Source organism: Triturus cristatus, chromosome 8 (assembly GCF_964204655.1).
Source record: "Triturus cristatus chromosome 8, aTriCri1.1, whole genome shotgun sequence".
Taxonomy (NCBI): domain Eukaryota; kingdom Metazoa; phylum Chordata; class Amphibia; order Caudata; family Salamandridae; genus Triturus; species Triturus cristatus.
The window spans coordinates 362,774,528-362,794,503 of NC_140591.1; positions in this window are offsets into that span (position 1 = coordinate 362,774,528).

Genomic DNA, 19,976 nt, shown 5'->3' on the forward strand with positions numbered 1-19,976 from the left:
ATTGATATCTGGAGTAATGATAATTCCTAGATATCTAAACTGGTTACTACAAGGACCTACCCAATTATCAATCCCCCAACACATGATTTCTGTTTTTGAATTATTTATTTGATAGCCCGAGTAGTGGCCAAAATCCACCATTATCGCCTCTACCCTAGGGAGTACTTCAGCCGGATTTCTTGTATAGATCAATAGATCGTCGGCATATAAGGCGAGCTTACAGCTGTAGTCCTTATAATTGAAGGGTGTAACTGTCTCATCGATCCTGAGTGCTTGTGCCAACGGCTCAATATAAATATCAAAAAGGAGAGGGGAAATAGGGCACCCCTGCCTAGTACCCCTCCCTATCTTGAAGCTAGATGTTAATCGGCCGTTCAGAAGGATTTCCGCCGAGGCTCCTTCATAGCACCCTCTCATAGTTTGAATAAAAGTCTCACCAAAACCCATTACCCCAAGTGTATTCCACAGAAATCCCCAGTTGACACGATCGAAGGCCTTTGCCGCATCATATGCAGCCACTGCCAGGGGCTCCGACCGTGTCACTGCTAAATCTATGCTACCAATCAACTGTAGGTTCAGCTCATGGATATATCTACCAGGCACAAACCCTTTCTGATCAACATTGATTAGTTGTGGGACTAACTTAGCCAATCTCCCTGCCAAAACACTAGTAATGATTTTATAGTCAGCATTTAGCAGGGAGATTGGTCTGTATGAATCTGCACTAAGGGGGTCTTTTCCTGGCTTTAAAATGAGCACAATAATAGACCTCCTCCATGATGCTGGTATCCTACCCTTTCTGAAATATATATAGTTAAATAATTCACACAGTCTGGGGGCCAGATTCTCCTCAAAAATGTTATATACTTCGCCCGGGAGGGCGTCAGGCCCCGCTGCTTTATTATTTTTCAATTTTTTAATATGCTCCCTTACCTCTTCCTCAGTGAAAGGACTATTAAGAATGGTTCTACCATCATCAGTCAAGGTAGGGAGGGCCTTACTCGTCAACCATCCCATGGAGTTCTCCCGTGTTGTTTCTTCCTCATACAGTTTAGAGAACATAGAAAGCAAATGATCTTCCATATCCTTCTGTTTACAGGATATGTTCCCCTGGTCGTCGAGCCTTAACCTATCTATATTATTCCGGACCCTATCCATTCTGATCTTCCTTGCCAAACTGCACCAGCTCTCTCGCCGTATTCATAGTTATCCATAGCATGAGCATCCCATTGCGCCTTAATTTTTTGATCTAGTAGACCTCTATAATCTAATCTAAGGAGTTCCAGCTCTTCAGATACTTGAGTTAAATTTGATTGTTGCTTTCCCAATAGAACATTCTCTAGCAAGATTATTTTATTCTCTATAGTTTTAAACTTCCTAGCCTCCTCCTTATTTTCAGAGCATATTAGGCTATGGAGATAACCAATAATATTTGCTTTCCAAGCGTCCCATACGTAATCAGGAAAAGTTGAACCATCATTATCAGTGAAGTAATTGTCTACAGATGATCTAATGGAGGTGACTATATTTTGATTGGATAGTGCAGACCTTTTTAACGTCCATCTAGGGCGTGCCATTTTTGAATTCCCATTTACGGCTATCGAAAACATAATAGGAGCATGATCTTATATAATAATAAGTAAAACTCTCACATCTTCCAGAATCTCTAGACACTGCCTGGCTACTAGGATATAGTCCAGTCTAGATGCATGGCCATGTTTTTTGCTAAAATAAGTGTATCCAGGAGCTGCCCCCCCCCTTTAGCCTTCCACACATCGATAAGCCCAATCTCATTCATCATGTTGACCATAACACGCCTGGACCGAATTGCAGTGACATGCTGAGAGCGATTAGAGCGATCCTGTCTTGGATCCAGAAGGATATTAAAATCCCCCCCCATGATAATAGGTGAACTAACCTCAACCAAATTAAGTTGCACTTTGAGTAGGTGGGTAGGATCATCTGGGTTTGGCCCATAATATGAAACTATAATATGTTTTTCCCCATTAAGATCTACCTCAGCCACAATCCATCTTCCCGTATGATCTGTTGTTGTCGATCTAATAATACCACCTACACCGAACTTTATCAAAATTGCTACCCCCTTACTTGCAACTGACTGCCCAGAGCAACAAAACGCCTCAACCCATCCAAGTTTGCGAAATAACTCATTGCCCTCACTAAAACTTAGATGGGTTTCTTGAAGAAGAAATATTTTAGCTTGAGATTGCTCTATATACTTCAACACTAGCCTTCTTCTTCGCGGGCAGCGTAACCCGTTGACGTTCCAGGAGATAAATAAAACCTTATAACTAGTCATAAACTAGGCCCCTTACCCAGTATCCATACCCCCCTATAACTGTTAGATAATTCCGCCATAGGAGAACATGGTAAATATGATGAGGATTCAAACTTTTATTTTTTTTTACCCCTCCAAACCCTCCCCCACCCCACCCCCCCCATCAACCTACACCCCCCCCAAACCCCACATGCTCCACTTTCTTCCCTGGAGGACCTTCCCAATCTTCCTGGGCATAAGCCCTTAGACGCCCCCCCCCCCACTCCTGCATGGTGATGAAGAAATACCGAAAAAGAAAGAAACTAAGTTACTATTAATTATGTAGTAAGATATGCTAATATATATTTTCCAACCATATGTTGATAACAGCCTTAGCATACTTCCCGACTACTTCCCATACTTCCGATGCTCTAAATTTCCACTACTTTCTTCCCTCGCTGCCAGCCCTTATGCTATCAATCAGGATATCTGCATCCTCCACCTGGTGTATAAATAATATGCATGTGGTTACTCCACATCACACGGAGTGAAGCAGGAAATTGCAGCTGAGCGCGGGCCCCCAATGAGTTGAATATTGCCACTCGCTTGCCCAATTCCCATTGTCTAACAGCTGTTATAGATGATACATCTGAGCGTATCATAAATGAGAATGGACTAGCGAAAGAAGATAATTTTAAGTGACCTGCTTTAAGAGCCAATGTTAGAATCTTTTCTTTGACGGCATATGTTAAAAAGTTAACCAATATCTTTCTTGGATGATCTTTGCCCGGTCTCCTCCTGTAAGGATCACGATGGACCCGCTGAATGTCTGCTGATAGATCCAAATCTGCTTCCGAAGGTTCATTTAGCACCGTTGTTTTGAGAAGGGTTATTATAAATGTCTTGATATCGCTACCTTCAATATCCTCAGGTACATTCATAATTTTTAAGTTATTCCTTCTCGTGTAATTTTCTAATCTCTCGATATCATCTCGCATCTCCCGATTCTGCTGAGAGAGTTTATCATAGGCCGCTGTTGTGGTTCCTAATGTCTCCCTGATTCTTGGCAACTCCAATTCTAATGCATCCGTCCTTGACGCAACCTCCGCCACCTTCCGAGTGAGCGTCTCACATGTAGCCTGAATCGCATTTTGATTTGCCTCCGAAATAGAGAATCGCTTAGCAATATCCTCTTTTAACCCTAAGAGTAAATCCGCCAATGTACCAGGGGCGTGCAACACATCTGAGGTTATAGAGGTATTGTCTATCTGAGACGGTGCAGATGCGCCCTCTTTAGACATTACAATAGCCGTACTTAACTCCCCTTTACCTACGATATCCTCCCCACTTACACGACAGTCCTGCTCAGCCTCATCATTCTGATCCTCATCTTGAATGGCCAATGCTGAAAAGCTGTTAGACAGCACTATTGTTGGATGGACTATATCCTGTATAGGGGAGGATGTAGGATGGGGTAGCGGATTTATAAGGTCTGTTGAATCAGGAATAGCTTGAACAAGAGGCAAAGAGGGTGAACAAGCAGTAATTGGATTCTCCTTAGTCGCACCGCTGATTGCTGTTGTAGCGCTTGTAGTATTTTTTGCACTGATGACAATATTATTTCTACCAGATTTGCTAACAGTGCCCACCGCGCCTATGGAGGTTACAGCGCTGATATTATTTGCAGTACCAGCAGTCGCCATCTCTTTCCCTCGATCTACACCGCTGATAGATAGCACTTTGTAATATGATTTCAGCGATGGTGTGACCTTAGGGAGGCCAGATATCCTTCCAGACACACCGGCTCTCACCTTCTTGATCTTCCCCTTTCCTGGAGGGGTGGTCTCTTCACCAAGATTAATCTTGCCTTTCCTAGCTCTCACCTTCGGCAATATCACTGGCGGAGAGATTGTCGTTGCTGTCGCCGTGACAGTGGTAGTGCTCGCACCCCGATTTCGCAATGTATATCGAGTTGGCCCAGCCTGAAAGGGAAGGGCGTCAAAATTGCAACTACGGTTGACCCAGCAGCTCCTTTATCGTAAACCGATAGAAGCAGTAGCTGTATCTTGTTCGCCGTGTTCCCCCTCCTCCATACAGAGAGCCTGATCCAAATGGCTATGATATATATATGTTGCCTGCTCGCCCTGGATGAAGTTGATTGTTGAGCTCATACAATTACTGTTGCATAAAGTATTATTCAAATCGGTAGCCTTACCAGGAGCTTTGAACACCTGATATCCTTCGCGTCCTTCACATCCGGTGCATAGCCCTCCAGTCCTTAAAGATAATCTCCCAAAAGTTTGCCGCCAGAATCTAGCAGCGCCTAATTCCTTACACCATATCGGTGGAACTGCCCTGGCAAAGACCATCCGTTCCACTAATTACGCCTCACTAGGCTAATGCTGAAAAAAAAAAAACAAATAGAACAAAAGAGGGGGCACTGACACAGTCCCGAGCTCCAGTTTATAAGAAGCCTCACATCCCTCAGAGTCACTCAATTACTCAGAAACCGCCGCTGAGTTGACCCCTCTTTCCGGGTCTAGCAGATTGTCTGATATCTGTAACCTTACCGGGGAGAGATGCAGCGTTCAGCAACGAACATTCGGCATTCGTATTAACATGCCGAATAAACCATCCTCTCACCAGTTACTCTTCTCCATAGCGATTTCTGGTCCGCAGTCAAATTACTCACGAAACCTCACCAGGTAGAGATTACGAAGAGGGAACAGGCAGCGTGTTGTCTCGGCGTTCTGCATTCAGCGTTGAGCAATACACGGGGGGAGGAGCTCCGTCACGGCCATTAGCTTCCGGCCGTCATGTCCTCCTCCGCTGATCCTTGAAGCCGTCCCTACTCACAGATGCCCTCACTCCATTCCCTGAGTATAGTTGGATTTGGAGTTGGAATAGTATATTGTTATGGTCTCATATCCAGTATTTTCTGTGAGTTTAGTTGGATTAGGAGTTGGAATAGTAAATTATTATGGTTTACTATCCAGCTTTTTTCCTGAGTTTAGTTGGAATATAAAATTAATATTGTTTATTATCCAGCACTTTCCCTGAGTTTATTTGTTTTTGGAGTTGGAATAGTTTATTGCTATAGATTCATATTCAGCACTTTCCATGAGGTTAGTTGGATCTGGAGTTGGAATAGTAATTTATGGTTTACTATCCAGCACTTTCCCTAGTTTTGTTGGATTTGGATTAGGAATATAAAATTATTTTTCTTTATTATCCTGTACCTTCCCCTGAGTTTAGTTTTTTTTTTGGAGTTGGACTAGTTTATTGTTATAGTTTCATATTCAGCACTTTCCCTGAGGTTAGTTGGATTTGTAGTTGGAATAGTGAATTATTATGTTTTACTATCTAGCACTTTTCCTTAGTTTGGTTGGTTTAGGAGTTGGAATAGTAAATTATTTTGACTTATTATCCAGCAGTTTCCCTGGGTCTAGTTGGTTTTGGAGTTAGAATAGTAAATTATTATGGTTTATTATCCAGCACTTTCCCTGAGTTTAATTGTTTTTGGAGTTGGAATAGTATATTGTTATAGCTTCCTATCCAACACTTTTCCTAAGTTTTGTTGGATTTGGAGTTGAATAGTAAATTATCATGGCATACTGTCTAGCACTTTCCCTGAGTTTAGTTGGTTTAGGAGTTGGAATAGTACATTATTTTGATTTATTATGCAGCACTTTCCTGAGTTTAGTTGGTTTTGGAGTTAGAATATTATAGAGGCTCTTGATGTGATTGCACCAGTGAAATGGGTAAGAACTCCGGTTAGAGCAGCCCCCGCCCCATGGTACACTGCGATATTAAAAAAGGAGAAGGCCAGTTGTAGATCATTAGAAAGAAGATGGAGAAAATCTAAAGCAGCAGCAGATAAAGATAGTTATCGTGAAGCCCACAGAACTTATTTAACCCCTTCAGCGCTGCGCGGATTCCCCCGCGGTGCTGAAGGGTTCGAGCGCGGGCGGGGCCATGACGGAACGGTTCCGTCATGAGCACAGCTCAACCGATGCTCATGACGAACCGTTCCATCATGGGCATGGAAGGGGTTAAACAGCTGTAACAAGGCTAGAAGAGCTCACCTGGGTACTCGGATTATGGAGGCTAAGGACTCTTCACAGGAGCTTTTTACCATCTTGAGAGAATTCACCTGCCCGTGGGCAAATGACTCGCTCCCGCCAGCAACGCAGGAGTTTTTCAATCAGTTAGCGTCTCACTTTACCGATAAGATTGATATCATATATCGTGCCTTCGGGACAACAGAAAACACGAATGACAGTCCGGCCCATAGGGCAGTCCCTTGTACATCCAGCCTAGATGACTTTCCCATCATTACGGAATCCCAGGTGGGGGATCTGCTGGCCAAAACCAGGTCAGGATCATTCTTGGACCCACTGCCACCTAGGGCCATGAAGAAGTTGTCCCCTATTCTTGCAGATACTTTGGCAGGCATATGTAACATCTCTTTAGCCACAGCTACCTTCCCGGGTAAATGGAAGGTATCTCGCATTAAGCCGTTGCTTACAAAGGTATCAGCAGACCCAACAGAGGTGCAAAACTACAGACCTATCTCTCTTCTTCCATGTTGGTCTCAAATCATGGAATCTATAATAAACCATCATCTTTCTAACTTTTTAGGGGCCGATTCCGGCCGCAAAATGAACTGACCGACACGGACCCGGACCGAATACTGACCGACACGGACCAGCGCCTACGACCCATGCAGTACGATGCAACGCGAGTGAATTACAACCGACACGTACGACCGAGCCGGAGGGAAAATAGTGATCCGGCCGGAAAACCGACGCGATTTTCACCAATCGACACGAACCCGGAATGAACCTGACCGGCCCGTACCCGCGATGTAGGATTAGCGCAGTACGATGCAATGCTTGTGAAACCAGACCGACTCGCACGGAGACCAAGCCGCACGACCAGAACGCACAGACAACCCAACCCACAAGCAATAGAGACCGCCGCGAACGACGCGTACCAAACACAGAAGACAGGCAGTGTGAACGAGGCGGAGAAGCCCGCACGAGACAACAGCAGCGTCCGTTTCCGTCACATGAACGTCTCCTTCATCCCTACAAAACCCAAAGGAAAAAAGACAAAAAAAGGACCAAACAAGCAATGACAAAGCCAATAAATATCAACAAAAAAAAACTGGGACTAAGACACACCCACAATTCCAACTATATAGAGGACTACAATCACTACCATCATCCCTTGCAAACAGGAGACACAGCCAGCAGCAAACACCAGTACACAGCAACCACAGACACACTCACAACTCACCGATCACACAACTCACACACCATCAGCACCTCATACAAAAGGACACACACATACACACAACAAAACCAACACCAAACCAACATCACTTGCACCCTCACACACAAATGCCCCACCACCACCACCCATCACCATGCCTCCAAAGAAGAATCCAAAGTTCAGAGATAGTGAGTTAGAAGTGCTGGTAGACGAGATCATCAGAGTAGAGCCACATTTGTTTAGTACATTGGTTCCAAGGACCCCCATCTCACAGAAAACCAAGATGTGGGCGAGGATTGTGGATAAGGTGAACCCACAAGCACCAACGTTGCGCACAAAGGACGATATCCAGAACCGGTGGTATGACGTGCGCAGGAGGGTCAAGAAACTCATCAAGAAAGATCACGCCCTGAGTCAGTGCACAGGCGGTGGCCCTCCTGCCAAACCAGTCTACTTCAGGACCTGGGAGGAGAAGGTGCGGGACATCCTACCACCAGAGAGCGTCCATGGCCTAACAGACATCCCAGAGCCTGGTGAGTACACAAAAAACATAACCAAGATTGTGTGGCAAGGGGACAGTGAAACCATGCACCTCAAGCAAAGCTACACTAACCAATAGATAATCAACCCAAGATGTGTATGCCAGTCACACAAACACAATACCTGCCATCTCAGAGTGACTGTGGACTGTGTCATGACATGCACCAACCTACAAACAAATAGAGCAAGCCAGTGGCACTAAGCCAAATACACCCAGCCAGACAGTTTGCCACCACAAAAACACCACCTCACAGTGCAGCTGACTGTCAGTGTGGATGCAGGTGAAGCATGATGATGAATACAAGCCCCAGCTAGGCCCGCAAGAGACAAGGGTTCGCTCTTCTGTAACGAAATCTATAAGGAAGTTGGCACGGAAACTGCAAAGTACAAAAACAATGTTTATTAACCCTTAAGGGTGGTCCTACAATCCACACAACACTCTTCAGTATTGCAAGGAGTAGCACAAAGAACTTGCGTACACAGTCCCCTTTTATACACAACAGAGGGGCTCATGAGTGGGTGGATAGTACATGAAGTCGAAGAACATTACCATTTAGGGTCATTCTCGATTCTAAATCAATACATGGGCGGAGCTAACACACTCCTTGAGCCCGTGAAAACACATGGTCAAGCAAAGCTAATTATAACAGATGTGGTCAAGTCTGGGCATGCGCCAGATGGACAGGAGGGAGCGATTTATAACTGTTGCTAGGCAGATTACAAGAGCAACTAACACAGAAGTCGGACTCTCCTCGTGGTGAACACGTGGCAGCATGTCAATACAAAATGGAGTCCGGACTTCGGCCAACATATGAGGAAAACACGATAAAAGGGAAACACTAATGTTTTCAGTAAATGCTTAATCACATTCTGCCTTAATTTACGACAGACGACCCTTTCAGCATTTACTGAAGACATCTGGCTTCCAAGAATAATCATCGTATATGTCAATTATCATCATTCCTTTAACCTCTTTAGCTAGACCCTTCTGGCGGGCAACTTCGGCAATAGCTTTCTTATCTGGAATGCAGAGTGAAATGCATACAGAACAACATAATGGTCCACATTGAATACACATACAGAGAAAGAACAGAATTGCTATAATAATGCAGAGACCAGTTAGGACCTTCCATCCCCAGGCGGTAATTAACGCCCAAAACCATCCAGAAAAGGACCAAGTGCCGTTTTCTGTATGGATCTCAGCTGCAATTTTATGCAGTTTATTGATGGCGTTATAAACGGATGGCGTATGATCAGGAATGAACACACAGCAGCTACTTCCAATAATTTTACAGGCTCCTCCTCGATCAGCTAGCATTACATCCAATACCATACGGTTCTGCAATGCAACAATTCTAGTAATTTGCAATTCCTCCGTAAGATTCCCAAGAGCAGCAGCAGTCTGATTTGTCACAGCTTCTACCACTCTTGTTAATCTTCGGATCTTCCTACTGTTCAGGGCAGCTCCAACAAAGAAAAACAGTCCTAAGTTGAAATCAATATACTGCTGCAGACTGGTGTCAGTCTGATCTACATCGTCAATTGATAAAGTACGTTTATACCTATTTACAGTCACATTATTCAATAATTTCAGATCCTTATGATAAGATGCGGGAGCTAGGAATACAGGAGGTAATAAGAATGATACATAGCATACCCCGGACCACCCAGCCGGCAAACGGTAATAACCTTTATTTCCACATACAAAATAGGTATTATGGGATGCTAGGAAGGTGCTGTTATTCAGTCCGTCGATATTCAGAACAGTTAAACAATCACTGACACCAACAGGGATAAAACCCACACTCTGGACACACAGGTCCGCTTGGGCTTGTGCCACTTGGATCACAAACTTGTCCTTCCCCATAGTGTCTCTAGTGTTCGTAAAGATATAGGGAATGGATTCATTGTCTGGTCGGTACTCTTCCCATTCCCAAATTGTTCCATTCGCTTGTGGATATCCATTCTTATCCTGATGGCATTCTTTATTAAGTCTGAAAAGCAATCGTCCCACTGTCGGTTTTCGAGTAGCAAACAACAGAGTGTACCATGCTCTACAAGAGCCGTTATGAGAGAAAGGAAGTGGTATGAATGGCGTACCTCCTTTCTTCTGATGGGCTGGCATCATCCCACATATCCAACAGTTCGTAGCGTTCGTAGCAACGTGGGTATGATGCAGCATCTGAATGAAAGTGTTATTCAAATAAGATTGTCGATGCTTCAACTCCTGATATGGCAATGTGTAAAAGTAGTGCTCCGCAGGCACTGGAGTCGTCAACACAAGTGTCTCTCGGGCTGGAGTTGCCTCCTCCACAAACCATGTGGTTATACCAACGATAGCTACTGTTAGCATGAACCCCAACGCACAAAAAATCTTCTTCTTCTCCATGTCAAAGGAAACAATACCCTAATATCTTCCTGAAACTAAAAATCTGTCAGAACTCTTCCCCTTGGGCAGCGGTTGATTTCTTCACCAACGGGCCAAGACGGGTGTCGCTACACTAATGCAGGGCTGATCCCCCCCCCTTGCCTCAGCGGCTCTCCGTTTCACTAACCCAAGGGCCGTTCTGACAGTATGTCCCAGTACTGAAGATCTCACTTCCTTGGTCGCAGATGATATCGCCTTCCTCCAGAAGTCATGTGGTCCGAAAAGAGCTCCTCAGTGTCGTTTGGCCTTGCAACACGGCCTGTCTCTGCTGCTAGGACTTCTCGTTGATCGGTCAGCACGGCAGACTCCACCAATCCGGGCGGTACCTTTCGACAGTGCAAGGAATGGATCCAATTCTTCCTGTTCGAGACTCGCACCGCCGTCCTCGTTGCCAGAAGGACTTGCTCAGGTCCGATCCATCTCGGCTCCAAACTGTTCGATCTATCGAAGACCTTTATCATCACATGGTCTCCGGGCCGGAGACCATGTCCTTTGCCAGTAGACCGATCAGGGAGCGCCTCTCGGACCTGTTGATGAATAGAAACCAAGTTATCCGTTAACTGTGCCAGATAATCACCCATCATCACACAAGGTACATCATACACAGCCTTAGGCCTTGGTGGACCCCAAATGTTCATTGGTCGTCCAAATACAATCTCATAGGGCGTAAGGCCGGTTCGAGAGTGTGGCACTGACCTAATTGACAATAACGCCAGTGGCAAGGCGTCTGGCCAAGTCAAAGATGTTGAAGCTTGAATTTTGGCGATCTTAAGCTTCAGTGTACCATTATACTTCTCGACTAGTCCTGCAGACTGAGGGTGGAACACGGCATGGAACTTCTGAGTGATGCCTAGGCCCTTCAAGACATACTTTATAACATCCGCTACAAAGTGAGGGCCATTATCACTCCACAGAAGTCTACAGACGCCGTATCGGGGGAAAAACTCTTTCAGCAATAGCTTCGCTGTAGTCATTGCAGTATTGTCTTTCGCAGGGTACGCCTCAACCCACTTACTGAAGGCGCAAACCACTACTAGAACATACTTCAAATTGTTACAGCGCTCAAGCTGGATGTAATCCATCTGCAGAACCTCAAAGGGTGCAGTGGGTGTCGCAAATCCTCCTGCTGGAGTTCGAGTGCCTTTCCCTGGGTTATACCTCAGGCAGATCATACAGGTCTGCACCACCCTCTTTGCTGTGCTAGCAATCTCTGGATGCTCCCAGACTTGGGTAAGCAATTTCACAATTGCGGAAGCTCCAACATGTGCTAGCCCATGTGCCATCTGAACCATAGGTTGTACAAAAGCCGTGGGTAACTTCCATCTATCCATCTGCTCATTTCTCCAGCAACCCTCGTCATCCAGTACTCCTTCGCTAGCCCATTGTTCCCGCTCTTTGTCAGAAGCGGTCTTTTGTATTTCTCGCACTTGCTCCTTCGCATCATGCCATCTCTCCACCTGTGACTTCACTACATACATGGCAGTAGTGCCGGGCTGCATCGCAGTCTCCCGTGCTACTCGATCTGCTAACGCATTCCCTTCTCCAACCTTATCAACCACTTTCCTATGGGCGCTACACTTAACAATGGCAATTTTCTTTGGGTATGTCAATGCAGTTAAAAGGTTATGAACTAACTCCCCATGCATTATCTGTACCCCATGTGACGTTAGAAATCCTCTCTCCTTCCAGAGTAGGCCGAAATCGTGCGCTACTCCGAAGGCATAGCGGCTGTCTGTGTAAACATTCACACACAATCCTGTACTGAGCTCACACGCTCGTGTTAACGCTATCAGTTCCGCTGCTTGAGCTGATTTCTGTGGTATGCGTGCTGTTTCCACTATCGTCTGTAACGTGGTAATTGCATACGCTGCTGAAGTCGTGCCATCTGGTAGCTTCAGGCATGATCCATCCACCCACAGCTCTCCATCTACCTCTGAAAAGGGCGTATCCTGGAGATCAATACGACCCTTTGTCTGTTCCTCAGTCACAAGAATACAATCATGCGCTTTCTGTGCCTCAGGCTGGGTCTCGGGGTATGGCAACAATGTGGCCGGGTTTAATGTCACGCACCTTTTCAACGTAATATGAGGAGCCAAAAGCGTCAACTCATATCCCGTTAAACGGGCACTAGTCAAATGCTGCGTCTTTGTTTGGTTAAGCAGGGCATCAACAGCGTGGGGAACTAACACCAACAGTTTATGGGACAATACAATTCCTTCACTCTGCCGTATTGACACAGCTGTCGCCGCAACCGAGCGAAAACACCCTGGTAATGCTCGGGCGACAGGATCAAGCACAGCCGAAAAGTATGCACACGGGCGCTGCTTGTCGCCGTGCATCTGCACTAAAACTGATAATGCACATCCATCTTTCTCATGCACATACAACGAAAAGGGTTTTGCATAATCAGGGGTCCCTAACACTGGTGCTGAACAAAGGGCCTGTCTTAGTTGCTGAAAAGCAGCGTCACACTCATCTGACCAGGGAATCGGGATGGGCGTGTCTTTTGTCAAGAGCGCTAGTAATGGCTTAGCTATGTGTGAAAACCCCAATATCCACTGTCTACAAAAAGAAACAAGACCCAAAAATGCACGCACGCCCTTCTGCGTGGATGGCCTTGGTGTGTCCAAAATTACTTGGATACGATCTGGTGTGAGTGCACGCCCCTCCTTAGACAAAAGGTGACCCAAATAAGTCACCTTTGGTCTACAGAATTGCAATTTCTTCCTAGAGACCTTGTGATTGTGGGATGCTAAAAAGGAAAGTAAGGCTATCGTGCTTTTCTCGCACAACTCCAGGGTGTCAGCCGCCAACAGGATGTCATCGACATATTGAATGAGGGCGACCCCCTCGAGTAAGGCAAAGGAGTCCAACTGTCGCTTCAAAGCCTGACTGTAAATACTAGGGCTTTCTGTATAACCTTGGGGAATTCTACAAAAACGATAAGATCTATTGTTTAATGTGAACCCAAAAAGAAATCGGCTATCAGGGTGAATGGGAATAGAAAAGAAGGCATTTTTCAAATCAATCACTGAGAACACGGTCGCCGTAGGCGGAACCAGGGTGAGCAACGTCGTGATATCGGAAACCACCGGGTACTGAGGTATCACGATCTTGTTCACCTCCCTCAAATCAATTATGAACCGATAAACCTTTGCATCCGTGTCCTTTTTCAGAATAGGGAGAATCGGGCTGTTACAGATATTATAGGGGACTTCTTCCACTACTCCCACTGCGATCAAATCTTGCACAATCTGTATGAGAGCTTCCTCGCCCTCCTGGGAAATACGATACTGGGGGAGGCGCGGTAGCACCGCCCCCTCCTGGACACTAATGTGGACCGGAGGAATCACCATTTGTCCCACATCCGTGTCCGACGTTGCCCATAAAGTTTGGGGGAGGGTAGCCAACAACGCATCCTCTGAGATCGTACACATCCGCCCAGATCGGGGGTAGTTGTCATTTAAAATCACCCTCACACCCTCAGGGGAACAGCGAATTGTAGCCCTAAAATGCTTTAACATATCAAGGCCCATAATGTTATCCGGTGTGTACGGAGCAAGCAGAAACGGACAAGGCGCAGAAAAACAATCAACTTTAAATGCGAGGGGCTGTGAAAGAGGGCTTCGGGAAAGTGTACCGTCAAACCCTACCGATGTAACTATTGAGCCGGATGGGGGAGCCCCCGGAACCAAATACCTAGACAATGCACTACGTGTCGCTCCTGTATCCACTAGGAACTGATCAGTAGAACCTAAAACCTCAGCCGATACATAAGGACCCGTCTGATCGACCGGCACCTCAACTGATTCGGACCCCCATCCTACGCATTCCTATGCATGCTGAGAATCGTGATATCCCAATCGATCGCTGTCCGACACGTGATACTGGTGCTGGCGATCGAAAACATTGGAGCTATCTCGGTGCTGTCCGGCAGTATCGAAACGGGCATTATCGTTGGAATTCCCTCTAAAGTTCGAGAAGCCCCCTCTACCTCTCTGGCCACCCGGAGTGTGCCCCTGCCGCGAAGCGCGCAACGCTGGGCACTCCCTGGCCCAATGGCCCAACTGCTTACAGTACGCACATTGGTTCTTATTCAAATCAAGTCGGCCCGAAGGGGGACCATAAAATCCGCTCCTTCCCCTATTGTTATTACCCCGGCGGGGCGGGCCATATACTTGCGCTAACATAACTTTCGTTTTGAGATCTTTCGACTTCTTCTCCTCCTGGCCCTTCGCCTCGTGCTCCTGACGCTCATAATACTGGGCGATGGTCAGAAGGGCCGTCGGTGTCGCGGAGGACCAAGAACTCTCACTCGCTTTTAACCGGGCCGCAACTGCCGGCAGCAGATTAGCCACGTATTTGTCCGCAAAAAGGTGGCGGCCTGTGTCGTCGGTAAGCGACTGGCCACTAAAATCATGGAACGTTTCTTCAAAGCGCGTGAAGAAATCTGCCACTGACTCATCAACTTTCTGCTTACATGCCGCCAACATATTCCAGTCAATCTTCTTGGGGGGGATTATTGTTTTTAATTTAGCCACAATAGCAGCGGGGAGATCTAAAATATTCCGGGGAGGTTTCTGTGCGGGCTTCCGCTCCCTATCCTCATCCTCAAGGTCAGACCACCGGGCCTTAAAAGCAACTATATCATCCACCTTTCGGACAGATCGCCACGTGTCCGGTGGTAGAATAAGGCCAAAGAACAGATCTATATCCGCTAAGGTCATAATGCAAGAATTCAAGGCCCCCTCGACTTCTTCATAGAAGGCCGCTGGATTCTTGCGGGGGTCAGGCAATGCATTCTTTAACGCCATAACATCGGCTCTATGCCATGGAGTATAAACCCAATTATACACGAAATATCCCTTAGCATCGGCGGAGGTAATATCGGAGCTAGTCCCCGCTCCCTTAGGAGGAACATACAAAGGCGCCGCCTCTCGCATTGGTTTAGCATGCACTATGTCATCCTTATCTGACTGGGAGGCGGATGGGTGGCCCTCTGCTGCAGACGAATCCGACTGCTTCTCCGTTTCCGCTCGTTGGCGTGCTTTCTCTCGAAGGGCCAGTACCTCGTCCCGCAAGGCGAACAGCCGCCGAGCCGCCTCAGGAGCCTTAGAGGGAGAAAAAGCACCGTTACGTATTGCTCTGGCATCCGAAGACACTTCGTCAGGCTCAAAAACATGAGAATATTTTCGGAAAGCATTAATCACTTCATCCGCGAAATGACCCAGAAAATACACTTTATCTCTCTCCTGCCATGGCCCCCAAATTTGAAATAAGTCCTCCTGGGATACCTTGCCTTTCAGCGCACGGAAGGAAATTTGCCGAAGCTCAGCCATTTGCTCGGCTGGCAACATGGACCGCGTGTCTACCTTACCCGAAGCCGGGTCAGAATCTTGCGTCCGCGGAGCAGATGCGCCAACATAAGGGGGTGGAGAGCGATCTAGTAAATAAAAATCGTCATCAGGATTATTAAGGACAGGATAAAGTGACTGGCGAACAACATATTGACCCGAAACTTGTAGCCTACGCTCTTTCTCTTGTCTATCCGTCTGTTCTTTGTCCTCCCGACGCTTTGCTTCTTGTGCTCGCACATGATCATTCTTTCGTTGCTCTTTATCAAACAATGCTTTCTCACGTTTCTCTCGCTCACGCACTTCCTTCACCCATAACCGCACACACTCAAACATATCCTGACGAGCACGTCGCTTACACATACACTGCTCCACATACTCAATCTTACGCATATCAAACGATCCATACAAAGGCCATCGCAACTCAGGATCCTTCTTGGTATATTTCCTCCACAATGTGCTGTACATTATGGAAGAAAGACCATGCTTCACGTACATATCCCTATTAGGAGTCCCCTCTGGGGGAGCTGGAGCAGATTCCTCGATGTTCAACCGGTTACCCAGACAGCAGCACCACTTACGGAGTGCGCTAAAAGCAGGCATGTTAGGAATAATGCAAAATATGCAGTATTATCAAGAAAAATGGCACTTAATCGTTGCGCCGTTCCAAGTTTACACAGCTCCGGAGAAATTTCTCCACATTACCTGCCTATATGTGTTGCAACGCATATATGTTCACAAAGACAAATTCAAAATATGACTAGTCACCATCAATCAAACTCAAATAGCCAGACCAGGCTTCAAAACTCGGAGCAAGTACCGTACAATGGTTCTTACCAATCAAGAGTCCAGGTTCCAACTGCCAAGCTCCACAATCGCCCAAACGGCTCTCACGGCAGGACCGACAGAAGAGGTCTCAGTCGATGACCGGCGCCACCCAGATGGTCAGCTCGGAAGGGAAGGAAGAAAAACCTCGGGATGCCAAGGCTAAGACGCCGCTGGCAGTGATCACGTCCCCGGCCAAACTCCTCACCTTCGTCGCGACCAGTCCTTCGAGCATCCGAGTCGCCGATGAGCCCCACGTGACGGGCGCCAATTGATGAATACAAGCCCCAGCTAGGCCCGCAAGAGACAAGGGTTCGCTCTTCTGTAACGAAATCTATAAGGAAGTTGGCACGGAAACTGCAAAGTACAAAAACAATGTTTATTAACCCTTAAGGGTGGTCCTACAATCCACACAACACTCTTCAGTATTGCAAGGAGTAGCACAAAGAACTTGCGTACACAGTCCCCTTTTATACACAACAGAGGGGCTCATGAGTGGGTGGATAGTACATGAAGTCGAAGAACATTACCATTTAGGGTCATTCTCGATTCTAAATCAATACATGGGCGGAGCTAACACACTCCTTGAGCCCGTGAAAACACATGGTCAAGCAAAGCTAATTATAACAGATGTGGTCAAGTCTGGGCATGCGCCAGATGGACAGGAGGGAGCTATTTATAACTGTTGCTAGGCAGATTACAAGAGCAACTAACACAGAAGTCGGACTCTCCTCGTGGTGAACACGTGGCAGCATGTCAATACAAAATGGAGTCCGGACTTCGGCCAACATATGAGGAAAACACGATAAAAGGGAAACACTAATGTTTTCAGTAAATGCTTAATCACATTCTGCCTTAATTTACGACAATGATGGGGCCTGTAGTCACAGATAATGCCCCCCCCTCCTGATTGGCCCATCAAGATCCCTCTGAAACATGCCCACATCACAGGGAGTGGAAAATGACTGACAAGATGGCTGACACTGGCTCCTGCTGTGGGGAGCACAAGGCCCTGCTAGGGCTTGTGTGGAAATCACAAGCAGGACACCACTGACTGACATCCTGAAAGACAACTTGCACGCCCTAAAATGGAAGCACGTTTCATGATGGGAAGGAGGACTGACAGCCCTGACCATACTACTCAGCATGGGGCGGCACCCACCCCCAACACAAGCTCCACACAACTCACCGGGTACAATGCATTGACACACACCTCATTGAAATATCAGCAAAAGATACCCCGTACTGGGTGCTGCTGTGTGAAGCACAGGGGCTCACTTGGGACTTGTAGCCAAACAAACGCCAGGATTTCACAGTCAGCCATCTTGCCATTGCTGTCACACCCCCTCACAGGGAAGCAGAGTCAAGAAGGAGGAAGCATGGGCATGCTGGGAAGGGGGGTGTAGCCAAGTGTCCCAGGCCTGAACGTATCCTCAGAATCGAATTGATGCTCTAAGGGGTCCACATCTCAACATCCCCAAGTCTGGATATCAATTTTACGCAGACTAAAGGGTGGTTAAGTGGGGGAAGGAAAGGAAGGGGACAGCAGGGAGGGAGACCTGTAGAAGACACAAAAGAGGAACACGGGTTAGTACCAGAACCACCCCTCCCACTCTCTCGCAGTCCCTCTCTACCTCCTCCCATTTCTCTATCCTACTGACCTGTAAAGAAAAAGAACGAAGACCAACCAACAGGGGTGCAGAGTAGACCTTATTGTGCCCACGATGGATCAGTATGTGCTGGAAACTTTGGCTCTGTTAGGCACCCCTGTGGAAACGAAAGAATAGCACAAACACTGGTGGTTGACTATGAGTGTCAAGATAGCAGGTACGTAGTATCCCAGAGCACCCACCGCTCAATGTAAGAGTCTGCCAACACACGGGTCGCAATAGCAGGTACTTAGTTCCTCACTGCACACACAGACACAGGTAACAGTTTGCCAAATACAATTGTCGCAATAGCAGATACGTAATTCGTCAATGCACTCACTGCTCAAGGCCAACATCAACCATTCCAGCTTTCGTAATATCCAGTAGAGTTACTTCACTCATACCTCTGGTAAAGACAGATAAACAAAAAGGCGTACTGAGGGCGTCACCTCTGTATCTAGGTTTTACTGGTAGTTTTTCCCTCGCATGAACTCTGATATTTAGTTAGGGGAGAGTTCCCAAACGTAGGGAAAGCACCCCGCAATCTCACTGTCTAGAAGCTAAATGCAGGAGAGTAAGTCTCAGGATCGAGAACCAAACTTGCACCGCGCACGTCTTTCCTCATGCAACGGCAGGACTGACCAACGGAATTCACCAACTCCAAGGGCAAAGTATTTTACAGAACGACTGGTGCCATTGACACCCTTACCAGACCTCCGGTGCCAAAACGAATTCCATGGAAGCCTGCATTCATCTGAATAATCGGCTGCGTTTCTTCATGCTGCCTCTCCTTATGCTGCTGCTTCCGCATCACGTGTGACGCGGCGGAGACGTCCAACGTCCCGCAGCGCGTCGAGGCTGCCGGGAACTGCAGTGTCTCCGTTCAGCGCCTGCCAGCGCGAATGGAGCTGCGGTGACCCGCAACACCAAGTGTATGATGTGACTCGCAGTCACAGACAACCTACACCCACCCACATGGCCCTGCAAGATCAACCTGAACCATACTTGCCCCACAGGGAGTGGGAAGGGACTGACAAGATGTCTGACACTGGGCTCTGTTGTGAGGAGCACAAGGCCATGCTGGCAAATGGCCAACAACAAGATCAAACTCTGTCTGTGACAAGCTGGGAAAAAGCAGTGTACAGGCAGGCATCTGAAAAGTAGAGAATTTCATGTATGTGAACCAATGATGCATGTAGAAACATAAATCACATTGTGTGTCTCTTCCAAACACAGGTCGTGCTGGGCACCCAGCGCCAAATGACGAGGATACCCAGTCCCAGACTCTGGTGGACACTGAGCTCTCTGGTCTGACTCTCTCACTGTCCTCTTCGGATGACAACATCCAACCTGGCTCCTCCGGTGTGAGCCATCATGCAGCAGCAGCAATATCTGCCCCCCTGTACCCATGCTTCCAGCATCTGGACACCGACAGGGCACCCCCCCCCAACACGGACAGACCAAGGACAATCAACACCCACAGCACAGGGACACAGGACCCCCCGGAAGCTACAGCCAACACCACCAGCAACACCACCCAAGGGGTCCCAGTGTCACCTGTGCGTACCGCCGCTGGTCCTGCCCGTGTGGAGAGGGGTGCTGGAAGGGGTGGGAGGCACAGGGCA